A 22,257-nucleotide genomic window follows, 5' to 3' on the forward strand; every position below is an offset into this window, starting at 1 on the left:
TAGCTTAGTATTAGTACTTAGTATAACTTTGTATTGCTAGTCCAGTACAGTTTTATGGCATGTGATAATTTCTGAATTGTACATGTGACTGTGTGTGTGTGCATGTACAGCTGCTGCGTGACTTCCATTTCGTGTATCTCACTCAGATTGCTATCCCTATATTCTGTACCCCAAGGGGGCTAGGTGCGTCAGGGTTATTGTTTAATATAGTTGTTTCACAGGATATACTTACTGTGTATTTTTCTCTGTGATTTTCAGTCACCATATACCTCCTGAATTCTCTGTCTGTGCTAATACACTGCACAGGGGGTTCTTGTTAAGGTATTACGCTGCTGATATTGTACTGGATTGCCCGTAAATTGTGCTTTCAGATATGTCAGATATAAGGGGCGATGGAGCTGGGGCTGATCCCACATTGTGTGGCAGTGACACTACAGACACATTAGAGGAAAACATAGCAGCAAAGGGTTCAGGTTCTGGGGGTTCCCTGCCCCCCACTGGAACTGTAGCAACGGGGATTCATAACGACCCACCTTGGGCTACTTTCTCCACGTTATTAAGTACACTGGTAACTAGACTTACGCCCCCTATGGGACCTCATGTGCTGGTACAAACGCTTATGGTCCCTGCGGTTAATCCGCCTGGGCAGATCACCTGTCCACTCAGTTACAGCAATTGAACCACTCACTGACTAAACCGAAATCTAACCCTCGCCCGCCTAAGACGAAGGGGTCCTCTAAGCGGGCCATTGCTTCCTCACAATCCACTCACGTCCCAGACACCTCTTCTGATGAGGATGGTGTATATACTGACCCCACAGACACTGATCCAGATACTTCTGATGAGGAATCGGTCTCTCAGGTGGATGTTGCTGAGTTATTGGAGGCTATCAGGCTAATTCTTCAGATTTCTGATGACCCAGAGCCTGATGCTACCTCTAAGAAACCGGACAGATTTAAACGTCAGAAGGTTATTAAACAAGTTTTACCTCATTCTGACCATTTAGTTGACATACGTCAGGAATCCTGGAAAAATCCAGTAAAAAAATAGGGAAACACCCCCGCCAGTGGATTCGCAAGTGGCGCGGCTGGTGTTTTCCTCAGCTCTGCCTGTCACTACCATCACTTCTCTGAAAGAACCAATGGATAGGCGTGTGGAGGGTTGTTTAAAAGCAATTTACACCCTAGCAGGTGCTGTGCATTGCAGCGACATGGGCGGCAGAGACTATTGAAGCATGGGCTCAGGAGGTGGAAGCAGAGCTGCCTTCCAACTTTTCTGATAATGCTAGACAATGCCTTTCATATATTGTCACAGCCTCTCATTATATTAAGGAGGCGGCTTCTGATGCTCCCTGGCAACTAGCAATACACACCCCTGGCAACTAGTATTACAGACCCCTGCAGTGACGTGCGGCGTGGTGAGGCAGAGCCTTTCCTCTCATACTAACATTTGTGCCAGAGTTTTGACTGTATAAAGTATTTTTTTTAAAAACAAAGAATATGTTTGAAATATCTTCTTTGTATGATTCTAGTCATTTTTATAGCCAAAACTCTGGAGTAAAAGTTTATGGCAGGTGACTATCTTTTCCGCACATCTCTGATCAAAACTCACTATATTTCCATGAGTTTATACTGCTGCACCTGTGTATAATGCCCAGATGTACGCTTTGGGTCATATATTGTGTGTAAATCTGGCTCTGGTACTAGCCAGTGCTCCTAAGCCATTTAGCTCACCGCACGTCCCTGCCCACCTGGTAACGAACATGACACCCATCCAGAGCATGAAATCCCTAGCAACGAGCATGGATACCAGAGCATGAAACCCCTGGCAATGAGCATGACACCAGACGCGTGAAACCCCTGGCAATGATCATGACTTCCAGAGCATGAAACCCTTAGCAACAAGCAGGAAATTTAAAAGTAATTAGAAGCTTTACTGTAGGGCATAATGTATCATGGGCATTGCAGTGTGTGGCATAATATGGTGCAGGGAGCATAATATTGTGCAAGGGACATTACCGAGTGGGGCTTGATATGGTGACATTTTTTTCCCAGTGGTGGCAGAGGTCTGTTGGTGCAGGGTCAAAAACGGAGGTGTAAGGAAGTCTTCTCTTGCAAGACCATGCCCACTTTAGTGAGACCATGCCCATTTTAGAGTGACCACGCCCCCTAGCTGAGAGCACACGCACATTTTTTTTAATCTATGAGGGAGGAGGGGCGCATTTTTAGATCTCGCACTGGGAGCCAAATTGTCTAGAAACAGTCCTGCACATAAGTATGGAGAAGACATAAATAAGGAGATTTATGGTAGACTTACCACTGTTAAATCTCTTTCTGCGAGGTACACTGGGTTCCACAGGGAATACATCGGGGTATAGAGATGGACCTTGAGCCAGGCACCAATGGGCTAAAGCTTTAGGCTGTCCCTGGCTGCATTGGGGCCTCCTCTATAACCCCGCCTTAAGGCACTTTGAGCTCTGTTTCATTAACCAGTCCAATGCAGGAGCAGGCAAGAGGGAAGGCAGATGTTAGTCACATAGAACACATTCTCACAACAGGAGAAGGGACCAGTGGCTAATGTCATACAAACCCATAGAAGCTAGGTTCGTCATGTGGGCATCCTGTGGAACCCAGTGTACCTCGCAGAAAGAGATTTAACAATGGTAAGTCTACCATAAATCTCCTTTTCTGCAGCAGGGTACACTGTGTTCCACGGCATCCAAAGGAAGCATCATGGGAGGCGGAAGTATCAAAGGCATAGAACCTAATGAACGCGATCACTGAGGACCATGTAGCCAAATTGCACAATTTTCTGCCTAAGAGGGTCCAACAAACCGAGTAGAATGGGCTTTAATGGCAGCAGGAGCTGGAAGTCCATCCTGTGCAATCAACATTCTAATCCATCTGGCCAAGGTTTGCTTATTCGCAGGCTAGCCACATTTGTGGAAACCAAACGGTACAAAAAGGATATCTGACCTCCTAATAGTGGCAGTTCTCTCCACTTATATGCAGAGAGCTCGTACCACATCCAAAGACCGTTCTTTGGTGGATAAGTCAGAGGGGATGAAGGCCGGAACCACAATTTCTTGATTAAGGTGAAAAGATGACACCACCTTAGGTAAATAACCAGGACGAGTTCTAAGAACTGCTTGGTCACAATGAAATATCAGAAAGGGCAGATGGCAGGACAAAGCGCCTAGGTCCGACACCCTTCTGGCAGAGGCAATAGCCAGTAAGAACAGGACCTTAGCTGTAAGCCACTTAAGGTCCACTGACTCAAGAGGTTCGAAAGGAGACTCTTTCAGGGCATTCAGGACACAGACAAATCCCATGGAACCACAGGAGGGTCATAGGGAGGTTGAATCTGCAATACACCCTGAGTGAAGGTATGAACGTCAGGTATAGATGCAATTTTTCTCTGAAACCACACCGACAAGGCAGATATGTAAACCTTGAGGGAGGCCAGACGAAGGCCCAAGTCCAGGCCCTGTTGCAGGAAAGCCAGGATTCTGGACATCTTAAATCTGTGAACATCATAGTTCTTATCAGCACACCAGGTGAAATAATAATTCCAGACTCTGTAATAGATCCGTGCAGATGCCGATTTGCGGGCCTTCAACATAGTTTGGATGACCGCCTCAGAAAATCCTTTTGCCCTTAGGAATGAAGCTTCAAGAGCCACGCTGTCGAAGCCAGCCTGGCCAAGTCTGGGTAGAGACAAGGGCCCTGTACGATCTGGTCGTGGAGGAAGTAGAAGAGGACGCTGTATCAATAGACCCTGCAGGTCTCAGAACCAATGCCATCTGGGCCACGCTGGAGCGACTAGAAGTAGTATTCCTCCTTCTTGCTTGAACTTCCGCAGGACCCAGGGCAGGAGTGACACTGGAGGGAACACGTAAGGCAGCTGAAAGCTCCATGGAATGGCTAGTGCATCCACGAACGCTGCTTGAGGATCCCTGGTCCTTGATCCAAAGATCGGAACTTTGTGATTGTGTTGAGACGCCATCAGGTCTACATCTGGTAGACCCCACTTGTCCACTAGGAGTTGAAAGACTTCCGGATAAAGACTCCACTCTCCGGCGTGCACGTCGTGGTGACTGAGGAAGTCCGCTTCCCTGTTGAGGACACCCGGAATGAACACTGCCGATATTGCTGGCAGATGGCATTCCACCCATTGAAGTATTTTTGACACTTCCAACATTGCCATGCGGCTTTGAGTGTCACCTTGATGGTTGATGTAAGCCACCATTGTGGCGTTGTCTGACCATACTTGAACAGGCCTGTTCTGTACTAGAGGCAGGGCAAGAGACAACGCATTGAACACTGCCCGCAACTCCAGAATGCTTATCGGGAGGAGTGATTCCTCCTTGGTCCACCGACCCTGAAAAGAGTGTTGCGTCCCATCCCCTCAGGCTGGCGTCCGTTGTCAGTAGGACCCAGTCGGGGATCCAGAAGGGACGGCCCCGCTTAATTGCTGGGCCTGAAGCCACCATGACAGCGACAGATGAACCTCCGGAGTCAAAGCGATCATATGAGACTTGATCCGATGAGGTAGGCCATCCCATTTGGAAAGGATTAACTTCTGCAGAGGGCGGGAATGAAATTGAGCGTACTCCATCGAATGCCGACACCATCAGACCCAGTACTTGCATTGCCACTCTGGGCCGACAAAGGAAGCATCTTATCCTGTCCTGAAGCTTCAGGATCTTCTCTGGAGACAGAAACAGCCATTGACTGTGCGTGTCCAGCAGAACCCCCAGGTGCACCATGCTCTGAGCTGGGACCAGCGAGGACTTCTTCCAATTGATAAGCCACCCATGGGCTTGTAGGAAGCTTACGGTCAGTTCTAGATGGCTGAGAAGGACATCGTAGGAGTTTGCGAGCATCAGCAAGTCGTCCAGATATGGCAGTATCCTGATTCCCTGGCGACGGAGATGAGCCGTCATCACGGCCATAACCTTGGTGAAGATCCGAGGAGCCGTAGCCAGTCCAAATGGAAGAGCCTGAAACTGATAGTGGATGTTGCCAATAGCAAACCGCAGATATTGCTGATGCGACATGGCAATAGATATATGCAGGTATGCATCCTGTATATCCAGGGATACCATATAGTCTCCGGGTTCCATGGCCAGTACAATTAAGCGCAGAGTTTCCATACGGAACTTGGATACTCTCACAAACTTGTTCAATGATTTGAGGTTGAGTATAGGCCGGAAAAACCCATTGGGTTTTCGGAACTAGAAACAGGGTTAAATAGTATCCTTTGCCTCTGGGACAGATGTACCGGCAACACCACTCCTGTGTCCAGGAGCGAACTCACAACCAACTGTAGAACGTGTGCTTTTAACGGATCCGAAGGGATAACCGTGGTGCAAACTGGCGAGCGGGATGTCTCTTGAAGGAGACTGCGTATCCATGAGACACGACTTCCCGCACCCATGCTCTGAATTGGTCTTTAACCAGACCTGGGTGAAGTGTAGAAGTCGGTCTCCCACCCTGGGATCCCCCAGGGGGAGGCCTGCACTGTCACGTGGCAGTCTTGTCTTGTTTAGAAGCAGGCTGACTGGCCGCCCAGGATTGCTTTGGGCTTTGTGATTTTGGTAGCACGAGACTCTCTTGGGTATGCCTGACCTTTTGCTTTGCCATGAGGCTGAAAGGAACGAAAAGTGGTACATTTTGCCCTCTGTGCAGAAGGAGTAGGATTTGGGAGAAATGCAGTTTTAGCAGCCGCTAAATCAGACACAATTTAATTTAGATCTTCCCCAAACAAGATGTCTCCCTTAAAAGGGAGTACCTCCAAGGTCTTTTTGGAGTTCAGGGCCACCTTCCATGACCTCAAACACAATACAGCGGGCCAGGACAGACGTAGTCAACACCTTAGCTGCCAATACACCTGCCTCAGAGGACGCTTTCTGAATATAATAGGCAGCGGTGGTAATGTGAGACAGATATTGTCTGGCCTTGTCAGATGGTTCACTAAAACAACTATCCCCCTGCGCTATATTAAAATGTACAATATGGCTGAAAGTCCAAAAATTACAATTTACAATAAATTTAGATAATATATAGTTTAATAAAAATGTACTACTTATAATCTTGACCGGTCAAAACAATAAAAAGTCACATACAGCATTTAATAACTATGGAGGTGGACCATGAAATTATTATGTCCACATAAATATATAATATGCTAAAAGTCAGTCTGTGGACTATAATTTGTTTATACACTGCTCAAAAAAATAAAGGGAACACTAAAATAACACATCCTAGATCTGAATGAATTAAATAATAGGATTTTAATACCTACCGGTAAATCCTTTTCTCTTAGTCCGTAGAGGATGCTGGGGAATCCAAAAGGACCATGGGGTATAGACGGGATCCGCAGGAGACATGGGCACACTATAAGACTTTGAATGGGTGTGAACTGGCTCCTCCTTCTATGCCACTCCTCCAGACTCCAGTTAGAGAACTGTGCCCAGGGAGATGGACATTTTGAGGAAAGAATTTATTGTTTAAACACGGTGAGTGTCATACCAGCTCACACCGCGAACATGCCGCAGAACGTGGCATTCAATAGAACACCAGCCGACGGTATGAAAAATATACAGCAATATGCTGACCGAAAATGTAACACAACCTGTGTGTAAACACGACCAATAATAGCATACCGCATGCCATGGCATGAATAAGGTCAGCAACCGACTTGACTGAAAAGAAACACCACATGAGTGTAACCACCAATAGCTGCAGATACAGTACGCACTGGGACAGGCGCCCAGCATCCTCTACGGACTAAGAGAAAAGGATTTACCGGTAGGTATTAAAATCCTATTTTCTCATACGTCCTAGAGGATGCTGGGGACTCCAAAAGGACCATGGGGCTTATATCAAAGCTCCAGACCAGGCGGGAGAGTGCGGACGACTCTGCAGCACCGATTGAGCAAACATGAGGTCCTCATCAGCCAGGGTATCAAACTTGTAGAACTTAGCAAAAGTGTTTGAACCCGACCAAGTAGCTGCTCGGCAAAGTTGAACCGCCGAGACTCCACGGGCATCCGCCCAAGAAGAGCCCACCTTCCTGGTAGAATGGGCCTTCACCGACTACGGTAATGGCAAACAAGCTGTAGAATGAGCATGCCGAATCGTATCACAGATCCAGCGTGCAACAGTCTGCTTAGAAGCAGGAGCCCCAATTTTGTTGGGAGCATACAGGATAAACAGAGCCTCTGTTTCACCAATCTGAGCCGTTCTGGCGACATAAATATTCAAAGCTCTGACTACATCGAGAGACTTCGAATCAGCCAAAGCTTCAGTAGCCACAGGCACCACAATAGGTTGTTTCATGTGAAACGCAGAAACAACTTTCGGCAGAAAATGTAGCCGAATTCTCAATTCCGCTCTATCCACATGGAAGATCAAATAGGGCTCTTGTGAGACAAGGCCGCTAATTCCGACACCTGCCTTGTGGACGCCAAGGCCACAGCATGACCACTTTTCAAGTGAGAAATTTTAACTCAACCTTTCGTAAAGGTTCCAACCAGTGTGACATAAGAAACTGCAACACCACGTTAAGGTCCCATGGTGCCACTGGGGGCACAATTGGAGGTTGGATGTGCAGCACCCCTTTCACGAAAGTCTGAACTTCTGGAAGGGTGGCCAATTCTTTTTGAAAGAAAATTGATAAGGCCGAAATCTGCACTTTAATGGAGCCTAACTTTAGGCCTGCATCCACACCTGCTTGCAAAAAAATGGAGAAAACGACCCAGCTGAAATTTTTCCGTAGGAGCCTTCTTGGATTCACACCAAGACACATACTTCCTCCAAATACGGTGGAAAAGCTTTGCCGTTACTCCTTTCCTAGCCTGAAGCAATGTGGGAATGACTTCTCTGGAAATACCCTTTCGGGCTAGGATATGGCGTTCAACCGCCATGCCGTCAAACACAGCCGCGGTAAGTCTTGATACACGCCCGGTCCTAGCTGTAACAGGTCCTCTCATAGAGGAAGAGGTCAGGGATCTTCTATGAGTAAGTTTTGAAGATCTTCATACCAAGCCCTCCTTGACCAGACCGGAACAATGAGGATCGCCTGAACCTTTGTTCTTCTTATGTTTATCACCTTCGGAAAAAGTGAAAGTGGAGGGAACAGACAGACCGACTGAAACACCCACGGTGTCACGAGGGCGTCCACTGCTATTGCTTGAGTGTCCCTTGACCTGGAACAATATCCCTGAAGTTTCTTGTTGAAGCGAGACGCCATCATGTCTAATTGAGGAATTCCTCAAAGACTTGTCACTTCTGTGAAAACTTCTTGATGAAGACCCCACTCTCCTGGATGGAGATCGTGTCTGCTGAGGAAGTCTATTTCTCCATTGTCAAAACCCGGAACGAAGACCGCTAATAGAGCGTTTACATGCCTTTCCGCCCAGCGGAAAATTTTTGCAGCTTCTGCCATTGCCGCTTTGCTCCTCGTTCCGCCCTAGCGGCTTACTTACACCACTGCTGTTAAGTCGTCCGACAGAATTAAGATGGGCAGATCGCGAAGATGTTCCTTTGTAAATAGCTCTTAATTTAAGAATGCTTATTGCAGACAAGCTACCCGGCTTGACCTTTTCCCCTGGAAATTCTTCCCCTGGAAAGACTGCTCCCCAGCCTCGGAGACTTGTATCCATGGACACCAGGATCTAATCCTGGATCCCGAACCTTCGTCCCTCTAGGAGGTGAGAACTGTGAAGCCACCACGGGAGAGATATCCTGGTCCTGGAAAATAGGATTATTTTCCGGTGCATGTGCAGGTGAGGCCCGGACCACATGTCCAACTGGTCCCGCAAAAACCACTCTGGCATTTGACCTGCTCACCGAATGGCCTCGTGGGCCGCAACCATCTTCCTCATCAACGGAACGTATTGATGGGTTTACACTGTTGCAAATCTGATCCGACTCTGGATCCTCAGATCTCTTTCCACAGAAAAAAACAAACTCAACAGTTCAGTATCTAATCTTATTCCCAACTCCGACATCTGCGTCGTTGGGATCAACAGCGATTCTCTGTGTTGAAAAACTGTCAGAGAGAAACAACGATTTGTACCACTTGTTTCTAGACCTCGCCATAGTCAGGAGAGCGTCCCAGTACAGAATAATAATGGCTCTTACTATTGAAGCAAAACCAACATACTGCCACCACTCCGGTGAAATGGCAATGACAATCCTGAATAACAAACCCAGGTAAGCTTACTGAGAATGAAACCGCATTAAACCCTATTTCTTCTTTTACAGGTTGGAGATCCCTGCCCTGAGAGATTCCATCTTGTAGTTCAACTTCTTAAGTAGAAATCTTTTTGAGATTTTCTGACGAGCTGTCCGGGCTCAGAAGCACAAAAAGCTTGAATAACAGCTTTTTTTTTTTTTTGTGTGTGACAGGGACAGCAGGCCAATGTCCTGATCCTGACCAAACTCTTGTATGGCGTTGCATACTACCTCCCCGTCCAGAGGAGAATCGGTAAGCTCTATTTTGAAACATCAGTGAGGAGAATCATCTGGAACCTCCAGTATGTTCCCCTTTGGACTCCATTCTTAACTCACTGGTCCAAGTCCATTCCAGGACTGACTGAAGAGTATTAGACGAGTTCCCACCTGTGTGGGCTCCAGCAAGATAGACCCAGCGACATGCGGTGGATGTGGTAGAACAGAGGACGATATCTGTTTCTGCGAACTTGAAAAGTCTGCAGACCTCTTACCTTATCACCTTCCTCAACCTGCAAAGAAGGGGAAAAAACGGTATCCAACCGGTCAAAATGACTGCATCCTACAAAAAATGGGTCACCAACCGTTGTGAGGGACATAGCTCAAGAAGGTAGACTTACCAGTGGTATCTGCCGAGATCAACTTAACAAAGCCATCCCCAAACCAGGTTACACCTTACTAGGGAAGATACTCCAGTATTCCTCGGAGCCAGCCTCCGCATGCCCTTGGTGAATCCACCACGCCCTCCTAGTCGAGAGGGCCATGGAAGTGACCGCGAACCCAAGAGGCCCATACCTCTCGTAGCCGCACGGCAGCATGCTGCAATGTTCTAGAGAAGACCCAAGTTAAGGAATATCCCCTCTCTCTCTAGGGTAATTATATCGGATTCCAAGGTAACCGACCATTTCTGAATGTAAGCACTCCCCCATGTAATGCAAATATCATCAAAGCATATAATTAAAATATCACTTAGCTTCCTGTATACGATCCTTTATGACAGGACCCCGTACAGACCAGGGGTTGACTTTCACTGTATTCTATCCACGGCGGGAAAAGAATAAACACTCGGACTCCTCGTGAGGATTTGAGACCATCTCGTCACGGCTGACCTAGAGCTTTATCAACAGAGCGACAGCACATGAGAAGGAATAACTTTACCTCAGCATTCATTAGAAATCGTAATATAAAATATACATATTTAAATACACATATACCCACATATTCTATATATACACATCATACATATATGTATTTTGTCAGGAACAGCAGGGTCCCTAGTGACATTAATCTGTTCTGAATGTGTATGAACATGTACTGAATGCCAATGTTGTGGATCTAACCAGGAAACTTTATGGTCGACATAAGACATAGTATTAGTCGACAACAGGGAGTAGTAACCGGGCAAAGTAACATTCTTGCGACCCCGAGGGGTCTGAGGGAAATATATACATAATTTTAATATCACTCCCCCACAAATACTACCACGTCTGTGCTCGAAATACAGCTCAATGGAACCGTACCATACATATATATATATATATATATATATATATATATACACATATACACACACACACAGGTATAGGTTTTTTACATTATCATGTTAATTTACACCCAGTCATAGCAGTTGGTGCCGACAGGGTCACCCACATACGACTGTGTCTCCCATACAGTGTTTACTTTGGAAAAGCTTACAACTACCGACATGCTGACACTTCATCTACTGAATCAAGTACCATCAGGAGTCGGCAATGCCGACAGAGGGATTTCCATAGCTGTGGCAGAGCATTTACACGTCGACACACATGTACTAAATCGCTGTAATGGGTAGATTCCAGTATCTGACAGGGAAACACAGAAACTTTTAACAACTCATGTACCACACGCTCATATATATATATATATATATATATATATATATATATATATATATACACACACACACACACAATTCTCCTCCAGCCGGCACTCCGCAGTTACCTCCGCTATGCTGCGCCCGGTGCCCGTCCCGGCTAATGCATTTAGCTACATACACTCCACTGTCTGGCGGCACTCCCTGGGCTGAAATAAATTCTCCACAACGTGTATTACATCAACGTTTCAAAGTTTTACTTTGTCTTCAGGATACACATACAACAAATGAACCACAGTTATATAGCCAGTGACCAGGTAACTCACTCCCCTTCACTTCTGGGAACACCTTTCTTAATTACAGTAATAGCTTCATTATACAGCCGGTGTGTCAGTGTTTTACCCTTACTGAAACACCCAGAACCACCAAATATGTGATACAATTTTTTTTAAAACACTAGCAGACATCGAATGACAGGCAATACAATATCCCAGCTATGAATTATATAATGGGCAGTGATACAGTCTATACCAGTAGAACACATATGATCATTGAAAACAGCTCAAAATCAGTTTATCATTTAACCCCTTTGGTACCAGCGTCTCCAACCTCATAATCCACTTACTTTCACATCTTAATAATTTACTGCCCCGGTCACCCCCTCTAATGCTTGGAGGGACATGATCTATCATACGATAGCGTAATGTTGACAAATTGTGGGCAGCCTCTAGAAAATGATGGGCCACCGGCTGATCACTTGAGCCAGTGCTGATGGCCTTCCTTATTGCTGAGCGGTGCGCTGTCATCCTTTCTTTAAAACTACACTCAGTCTTCCCTATATACGCCAGCCCGCACGGACATATGATCTCGTACACCACAAATTTAGTAGTACACGTTAGATGATGTCTGATTTTAAATATCTTCCCCGTGCAGGGATGCTGGAAGGTTTCTCCTTTTAATAAAAAAACCACACGTTGTGCAGCCACAACCAAAACAGCCATTTTTAGCTCTCAAAAAATGTGATGATTTTTTCTTTACCACCTCCGTAACATCTGACTTCACTAGGAAATCTCTCAAATTCCGTCCTCTTCTATAACAAGGCATTAGGTTAGTCTCTCTTAATCCTAGATCTTTGTCAGCCCTGATTTATGGCCAATACTTCAAGGAAATAGTATAAACCCTCTCACTGCCAGTTGTAAATGTCGTAACCCAGGGCATCACTTCTCTAGAATTTTTGTCCTTGGTTTTAGTGGACAAAAGAGTTTCCCTGTCTATTGACATAACCTTTTCTTTGGCTTTCAATAGGAGATCTCTCGGATATCCCCTATCTAAGAAGTGGTCAATCATGTCATCTAATTGTGACACTGCTGTACCATAATCACTGTTGATTCGCCAGACCCTCAGTAACTGAGAGTATGGCAGACCTGCCTTCAGGGGTCTTGGGTGGAAACTGTTGAATCTCAACAGATTATTACGATCTGTTGTTTTAGCAAACAATCTTTCATCGAATGCCACCATTAAAGCTTTTTCAAAGGTGCTGGACTATGAGGTGGAAAAGGAGATTGTGTCCAGAAGCCCCGTATACCAGAACTTGTCTAGAGAAGAATGGACGGCACTTAGGAGCCTGTCAGAGAATAAGGATTTGATCTTTAGACAAGCGGATAAAGGGGGAGCACTGGTGATTCAGGACTTAGATGTGTACTGTAAAGAGATAGAACGTCAATTAGCAGATTCATGTGTTTACAAGAAACTAATAAAGGATCCTACCGAGGTATTTAAAAGGGAATTAAGTGTTACTTTAAATGAGGGCCGTCGTGGATGGGCTAATTACAGCTAAATTGAGAGATGCATTGATCCCTAATTACCCAGTGGTGCCTTTATTGTATACTATACCGAAAGTGCACAAGAGTATTGTTAATCCGCCTGGCCGCCCGATTGTGACAGCCAGGAATTCACTGTTTCAGCCGGTAGCTACATATATAGATACATTATTTCAACCTTGTGTGCAAAGTCATCCCTATTTTTTACTAGATACTACTACTGTGATTAACAAATTGTCTGCCCTCCCTCCCATCCCTGAAGATATATGGTTGTGTAGTGTCGGTGTGTAATTTATACACATCGATCCCGCATGGGGAAGGGGTGTTAGCGGCAGAAAGATTTCTAAAGGAACATCCACTGTACAGAGGCCCGGAGCTGAGTTTGATTCTGTCATTATTGAATATGGTGTTATCCAGGAATACCTTCATGTATGCTGGAGAGTTCTATCTACAGACGGGGGGCTGTGCCAAGGGTTCTCCCATGGCACCAGCCTATGCCAACATGTATATGTTTACAGTAGAAAGACAAGTGTTCTTTGAGGCCCCTGCTATTAAGCGATATTTTTTTTTATTGTCGTTTTATAGATGATTTATTGATTTTTTGGAGAGGTCCCAGGGAGATGTTTGAACACATTATAGAACAGCATAATGCTAGAGGAGGAAACATCAGGTTCACTTTTTCTATGAGTAAGGTGGAAATTAATTATCTAGATGTGAATATTAGCATTAATAATCAAAAAGTAGTTACTAGATTATTTGCTAAAACAACAGATCATAATAATCTGTTGAGATTCAATAGTTTCCACCCAAGACCCCTGAAGGCAGGTCTGCCATACTCTCAATTACTGAGGGTCTGGCGACTCAACGGTGATTATGGTACAGCAGTGTCACAATTAGATGACATGGTTGACCGCTTCTTAGATAGGGGATATCCGAGAGATCTCCTATCGAAAGCCAAAGAAAAGGTTATGTCTATAGACAGGGAAACTCTTTTGTCCACTAAAACCAAGGACAAAAATTCTAGAGAAGTGATGCCCTGGGTTACGACATTTACCACTGACAGTGAGAGGGTTAATACTATTTCTAAGAAGTATTGGCCATTAATCAGGGCTGACAAAGATCTAGGATTAAGAGAGACTAACCTAATGCCTTGTTATAGAAGAGGACGGAATTTGAGAGATTTCCTAGTGAAGTCAGATGTTACGGAGGTGGTAAAGAAAAAATCATCACATTTTTTGAGAGTTAAAAATGGCTGTTTTGGTTGTGGCTGCACAACGTGTGGTTTTTTATTAAAAGGAGAAACCTTCCAGCATCCCCGCACGGGGAAGATATTTAAAATCAGACATCATCTAACGTGTACTACTAAATTTGTGGTGTACGAGATCATATGTCCGTGCGGGCTGGCGTATATAGGGAAGACTGAGTGTAGTTTTAAAGAAAGGATGACAGCGCACCCTCAGCAATAAGGAAAGCCATCAGCACTTGCTCAAGTGATCAGCCGGTGGCCCGTCATTTTGTAGAGGCTGCCCACAGGTTGTCAACATTACGCTATCGTATGATAGATCATGTCCCTCCAAGCATTAGAGGGGGTGAATGGGGCAGTAAATTATTAAGATGTGAAAGTAAGTGGATTATGAGGTTGGAGACGCTGGTACCAAAGGGGTTAAATGATAAACTGATTTTGAGCTGTTTTCAATGATCATGTGTGTTCTACTGGTATAGACTGTATCACTGCCCATTATATAATTCATAGCTGGGATATTGTATTGCCTGTCATTCGATGTCTGCTAGTGTTTTTAAAAAAATTGTATCACATATTTGGTGGTTCTGGGTGTTTCAGTAAGGGTAAAACCCTGACACACCTGCTGTATAATGAAGCTATTGGTGTAAATAAGAAAGGTGTTCCCAGAAGTGAAGGGGAGTGAGTTACCTGGTCACTGGCTATATAACTGTGGTTCATTTGTTGTATGTGTATCCTGAAGACAAAGTAAAACTTTGAAACGTTGATGTAATACACGTTGTGGAGAATTTGTTTCAGCCCAGGGAGTGCCGCCAGACAGTGGAGTGTGTTAGGGTCTCCTGCCCTGTGCTGCCACGTCGTCATGGCAACCGGGAGACAAGTGCTAGCGGAGTAACCTGAGCGCAGCTGATACTCCGGTTCGGGTCTTTTGCTGTGCAGTGGTTATAGGCTCTGTGCACGGCAGGGGATCCGGTGCTGGTTTTTGTGCTCACAGTCTGTGAGGTCTGAGTGGGGCGTGGACAGCACCTGCTTTATAAGGCCTCTTCTCAGGGTAAGCAGATGCTGCTGAATCTTTGTTGGTTAGTCAGTTCCTGAAAGTTAGCCAGTACTGTGTAGCTTTGTATTTGTTTGTTGCTTACTGCAAATAGGCCTGGGGATTTGGTATTACACTCTGCCAATCCAGACCTAGCAGTAAGACTGGAGTCAGTCGTTTAGCTTGCTGGGGTTCTGTTACTACTCTGTGAACTTAGCAAGTTTGCGGCTGTATTCTAAGACTTGCCTGTCTAATCCTGTCTCACTGTGCTAGGTGTCAGGGGTCAGTTTAGTGGCAGTAAGCTGAACCTGTGCACTGCAAGTGAGAATTAGGATTGTGGAGACTCTCCTTGTGTCTATCATTCCATCTCTGACCAAGGAGTTTACTGCCACACCCGTTGGTAACCTTTTAGGGTTTTGCTGTTGCCCTTAGCAACAGCATTTCGGGTTCTCTACGTATTAAAACACAACATCTTGCTTTTCCCATCTGAGCATTTCTAATACAAGGGAGATACCCAGTTCCTTAGCCTCTGGGCTTCTCTGTTCACTTTGTGTGTATTTTGTTACCCTATCACCTTCTGTGTACGTTATGTCGTATTCCCCAGTCTGTCTGTGAGTCCATTTGTTTTGCATAACAGTTCAAGCACCAGTACATTCCTGCAGGCACTGGTGTGCATAACAGAGTGTGTATATTATATATATATATATATATATATATATAATGTTTCCAGAGATCTTTCACTCACAGTTTTGTCATCCAACAATGATTTATTGTTTTTATAACAGATAACAATCCGGTTCAAGCTGGAGTGACGGCAATATACAACTATACTGTACCTCAAAATACACTACATAAGTTCAGTCAAAACTATCCTATAACGCATCCTATCCACATGAGATAGACAAATATTATTTATTGTACCGGAACTTCTCTCTGGGCTGTGGAAGTAATTTGGTTAGTGTTGATACACAATTATTATTTAAGTACTCGCTTGGTTCCAGTATCTACTACACACACAATATCAACAATACTCTTAGGTAAGGAATAACCCACTATAAGCAAACTAAGTGCTGGCCAGGCACTGTAAGGGCACTAAATAAAGTTTATGCACTAAATAAAGTTTACGCAGACCTGCAATTAGTCTATGAACGTGTGGCTTTGGTCCCTGCAATATATTTATACTGTATATGTCCTTCCAATAGTTGACGAGAGTAAAGCTATTGTTTCTGCGCTGTATAATCTTTATGTCGCTGCCTCCTGACTATATTAAATTCGGTGAGCCTGTCTGTAGAACTTGAATGCAGCAAGCCCGGGCTTGGAGATGGCTGTTACAGACTTGAGGCCGGCTTTCATACTGCACTTCCTCACTTAAGTAGGTCCTTAACTCAGTTGCAACTGGTAATACCGTAGGTTGATGATTATAAAACGGTCGCTATGTGGTTGTTTACAAATTCAGTACCGGGGTTGTAAGTGATAACAGTTGCACCGGCCTGTATTACTTTGCAGGCCACCGGGGTCTATCTCGGAGTCTGAGATTATTAGCCTGTGCAGATTATGGTGTCACGGCTTAATAGTCTAGGCGATAGAGGAATGCACTGTACGCTAACTCCTATTGCGGTTACAGCTGGGTCACTACCGGCAAGTTCCTTTCTAGTGAAGCTGTATGGTGCTATAGCCGGGGAGCCTGTAACGATCTGTTTCTGCAATCTGACGGCTGTAACTGCCCCTGAGCTACTCTACTGATGGCTGTGTGGCAATATTTTATTACACTGCAGTGTTATTTTATTCACTAAAGGTTTGTCTAATAAGTGCACTTATTATTACTTTGCAGAGGACCTGGCTGAGTAATATCCTTGCACTGTAGTATAGGGTTAGCAATGCGGGTGACACATCACTCTAATCCTCTGAGCTGTCACTGGTTTCCTGCGGCCTTATATGGCTAATGGCTCTGCACATACACTGTGTTTGCCATTCATGTAATGCTGGGCTGACCTGTTTGCTCCGCCTGCCGCTGTCAGTCACTTTGGGTCGCCCCTCTTTCAGGCTGCCTCTTTGGGAGGAAGGCCCCGCCTACGGGGTGGACGGGTCACGCCTCCCGTCTGATGTCACCGGGGTCCAGGACACAATGTGGTCAACCCCGCTCATACGCTGTATACAGGAGGGAGCCGCGGCCGCTCGCTGCTTCAGACGACCCCGGAGCTCAGGTCACGTAGCCCCGAACCTTCTTAGTCCGCCATCCAAAAACTGCGCCCCCGTCCCAGCAGCCTCTGCAGGTCCCTCCAACCGTTCTATCGCGAGCGGTCCCGGTCTCCCGACCCTGCTCGCGCTGCCAGCTGATCTACCAGGGGGAAGTACTGTATCCCTGGAGCTCCCCTGTTTGCGGTTTGGTTCAACAGCCTGCCGCGCGCTGGGGCCTGTATTCCCCACTTTCCCAGCTCAGTAGCTGACTCCAACTCTACCCTGTGGGGGGTGCAATTAATCCATTACACTCCCCTCTGTGAGGGGTCCATAGTCATATTTCCCTCTATGAGGGTGCACAATTCATACAGGGGGTGGATACTGGAGTAGAGACATGAGTAAATACATGAGGGTATCATATATATATATATATATATATATATAAATATTATATATATAGTGCTTCATATATGAACCCATAGTGCACTAAACAACTGTGCCCTCCTCCGTTTTTCACGGTTAGTTGTTCCACAGTGTTTTGGCGGGGCCAGCGTCTCTGTGAGGAGAAAATGGTGCTGTATAGAGTTGTGAGGGCTAAGCTACGCCCCCTTCTCGGCGCGCTTCAGACCCGCTAATTTTTTTACTTTTGTATACTGGCGGGGGTCAGTATACAGTGCCTATGCACTGTATACCTATTTGCCAGGCATGTATATGAGGTATTTTTGCTGCCCAGGGCGCCCCCACTGCGCCCTGCACCCTTGTAGGGCCGCTTGTGTGTGGAAGCAATGGCGCGTAGCGCAACTGCTGCGCGGTACCTCAGAGACCCTGAAGTCTTCTGCCGTCACTGAAGTCTTCTGTTCTTCCTTTACTCACACGGCTTCTTTCTTCTGGCTCTGTGAGGTGGGTGACGGCGCGGCTCCGGGAACGAGCAGCTAGGCGAACAAAGTGATCAGACCCTCTGGAGCTAATGGTGTTCAGTAGCCTAAGAAGCAGAGCCTTTGTACTCAGAAGAAGTAGTCTGCTTCTCTCCCCTCACTCCCACGATGCAGGGAGCCTGTAGCCAACAGGTCTCCCTGAAAATAATAAACGTAACATAAAGTCTTTTCAGAGAAACTCAGGAGAGCTCCCCTAGTGTGTGTTCAGTCTCTCTGGGCACAGAGTCTAACTGGAGTCTGGAGGAGGGGCATAGAGGGAGGAGCCAGTTCACACCCATTCAAAGTTATAGTGTGCCCATGTCTCCTGCAGATCCCGTCTATACCCCATGGTTCTTTTACTCCTCACATTACTCACACATGCAGCAGCAGCTGCTCCTACCTCTTTAACCCTTTATTTGTATCACTCTTGCGATACCCTGGGGTTGTCTGGCTGGGTGGCTCTGGGGTGTACCCCCCCCCCCACCTGAACCCCTATAGTTAGTGATAGGGACTTACCCAATGAGAGGCTACCTTGATGCGGTGGGTAAACTCATAGCCTGGCCAGGAATATGCTAAACGCCTCTGGTTATTACAGGTTGAGCTAGTATGAGATAGTGCACCTGCTACTTTTTCCCTCTGTACACTGTATTAAGTTTCAAGCAGAGTAGCACCTTATTACCTAATTAAGGTGTGCAAATTAGGGCCCCCTTTCCTTTGCCCCTTTCAAAAAGGTCTGTACCTCAGGAAGAACAGCCAATTGTTTTTGGAAGAAGATGGACAAAGCAGAGATCTGGACCTTGATGGAGCCCAGTCTTAGTCCCATATCCACCCCTGCTTGCAGGAAAAGGAGAAAACGTCCCAGTTGAAACTCCACTGCCGGGAACTTCTTGGCCTCACACCAAGAGACATTTCTTCCAAATGCAATGGTTAGACGTTACCCCCTTCCTGGCCTGTATCAGGGTAGAAATAACCTCACTCGAAATACCCTTCCGAGCTAAGATCTGGTGTTCAACCGCCATGCCGTCAAACGAAGCCGCGGTAAGTCTTGATAAGCGAATGGCCCCTGCAGAAGCAGATCCTCCCAAAGAGGCAAAGGCCGCGGATCTTCCAGTAGAAGATCCAGCAGATCCGCGTACCAAGCCCTCCTTGGCCAGTCCGGAGCAATGAGGATTGCCAGAACCTTTGTTCTTCTCACGAGTTGAAGAACCTTTGGTAAAAGAGGAAGTGGAGGGAACACATACACTGACTTGAACACCCAAGGTGTTACCAGTGCGTCCACCGCTACCGCCTGTGGGTCTCTTGAACTGGAACAGTACCTCCGTAGTTTCTTGTTGAGGCGGGAGGCCATTATGTCTATGTGAGGACCCCACCACCAACCGGTTACCTCCTCGAACACCTCCGGATGGAGATGGTATCTGCTGAGGAAGTCTGCTTCCCAGTTCTCTACGCCCAGAATGAGGATCGCCGACATCGCCGACGCGTGCCTTTCTGCCCAGATGAGGATTTTTGACACCTCTGCCATGGCAGCTCTGCTCTTCGTTCCGCCTTGTCGGTTTATGTAGGCTACTGTGGTCACATTGTCCGACTGCACCTGAACAGCCCGATCCTGTAGAAGGTGTGCTGCTTGCAGAAGGGTGCTGTAAATGGCACTGAGTTCCAGGATGTTTATTGGGAGAAGTGACTCTTGATCCGACCATCGTCCTTGAAAATTTTCCCCCAGTGCGACCGCTCCCCAACCTCTTAGACTTGCATCTGTGGTCAGAAGGATCCAGTCTTGAATTCCGAACCTTCGCCCTTCCAGAAGGTGTGGAAGTTGCAGCCACCAGAGGAGTGAAATCCTGGCTTTTGGAGACAGGCGTATCCTCTTGTGCATGCGTAGGTGAGAACCCGACCACTGGCCCAAGAGGTCCAGTTGAAAAGGTCAAGCATGAAACCTGCCGTACCGCAGAGCCTTGTAGGCGGCAACCATCTTCCCCAGAAGGCGTATGCATTGATGAACCGATACCCGGGTAGACCGTAGGACATCCCGAACCATTGTTTGAATCACCAACGCTTTCTCTGCCGGGAGAAATACCCTCTGCACTTCCATGTCGAGGATCATTCCCAGGAAAGACAGCCGCCTTGTCGGCTCCAGATGATACTTCGGAAGGGTCAGGATCCAATCGTGCTTCCTGAGCAGCTGTGTCGTGAGCGTGATGGACTGCAACAACCTCTCCCTGGATGATGCCTTGATCAGGAGATCGTCCAGATATGGAATTATGTTCACCCCCTGTTTGCAGAGGAGACCCATCATCTCCGCCATCACCTTGGTGAAGATCCTTGGTGCTGTTGAGAGGCCAAATGGCAGCACCTGGAACTGATAGTGATCGCCCAAATGGGAATGTGGACGTAGGCATCCTTGATGTCTAGGGACACCAGGAAATCCCCCTCCGACAGTCCTGAAACGACAGCTCTCAGAGATTCCATCTTGAATTTGAACTCCTTGAGAAACGGGTTCAAAGACTTTAAATTTAGAATAGGCCGTACTGAACCATCCGGTTTTGGTACCACAAAAAAGTTCGAATAATAACCCTTGTTCCGTTGCTGAAGAGGGACCTGAACAATGACCTCTGACACCACCAATTTCCTGATGGCCTCCAGAAGAATTGTCCTGTCCGCCAGCAGCGCTGGTAAGCCTGACTTGAAGAAACGGTGAGGCGGGGGCTCTTGAAACTCCAGTCTGTACCCCCTGGACACTATATCCAAAACACAGGGGTCCAGACCCGACGACACCCAGACGTGGCTGAACTGCCGGAGTCTCGCCTCCACCTGACCTTCCTCCAGGCCTAGCTGTCCACCGTCATGCAGAGGACTTAGGGGTATCAGAAGCGGGCTTCTGGGTCTGGGAACCTGCGGGACCGGGTTTCTTTCCTTTGGCACGTGTTCGAAGGCTTATTCTTCCTAGGCCGTGCGGCCCAAAAGGACTGTGACGTGTTAGATGAAAAGGGCTTTTTTGAAGCCGGTGCAGCTGAGGGGAGAAAAGGAGACTTACCCGCGGTAGCCGTGGCAATCCACTCATCCAGCGCATCCCCAAATAGAGCCTGACCCTTGTACAGAAGGCCCTCCACACACTTCTTGGATTCCGTGTCCGCAGACCAGTTGCGCAGCCAGAGACCCCTTCGAGCCGAGAATGACATGGAGGAGATCCCCGCAGCCATGGAACCCAGGTCCTTCATGGAATCCACCAGGAACCCTGCAGAATCCTGAATATTACGTAAAAACAAATCAACGTCACCTTTGTCCAGCGTAGACGATTCCTCCTGCAGATTGATCGACCACCTGGCAATAGCTTTAGCAATCCAAGCACAGGCTATAATAGGCTGCAATATAGCCCCCAAAGCCGTGTAAATGGATTTCAGCGTAGCATCCACCTTGCGATCTGCCGGGTCCTTTAACGCGGTAGATCCCTGGACTGGTAAAACTACCTGCTTGGACAGCCTGGATACAGAGGCGTCGACTATCGGCGGGGACTCCCACCTCTTTCTATCTTCCTCTGGGAAGGTAAAAGCCACCAAGACTCTCTTGGGAATCTGGAATTTCCCTTCTGGAGTTTCCCATGCCTTTTCAAAGATAGCATTCAATTCCTTGGATGCCGGGAAAGTGAGGGGGAACTTCTTATTATCTGTGAAGACGGCCTCCTCCACGTGTTCCGGAGTTGTGTCTGAAATGTGTAAAACATCCCTAACAGCCTCAATCATCAACTGCATCCCCCTGGCAAGCAATGCCGTCCCCCGCAACACCTTCCCATCACTGTCTGCAGTGTCAGAGTCGGTGTCCATGTCATCCTGCATAATTGCAAGTGCACACTTATTAGAAAGTACCACAGGGGACCCCGAGGAGGCAGGGTCAGACCATACCACCATAGAGGACTGGAGGAACTGAGTGGCATGCTCAGTCCTAGCCACCCTATCAGAAATCTGAGAAATAGTCCCCCTCAGAGAG

The sequence above is a fragment of the Pseudophryne corroboree genome, chromosome 4 (genome assembly GCF_028390025.1).
Source record: "Pseudophryne corroboree isolate aPseCor3 chromosome 4, aPseCor3.hap2, whole genome shotgun sequence".
Classification (NCBI taxonomy): Eukaryota; Metazoa; Chordata; class Amphibia; order Anura; family Myobatrachidae; genus Pseudophryne; species Pseudophryne corroboree.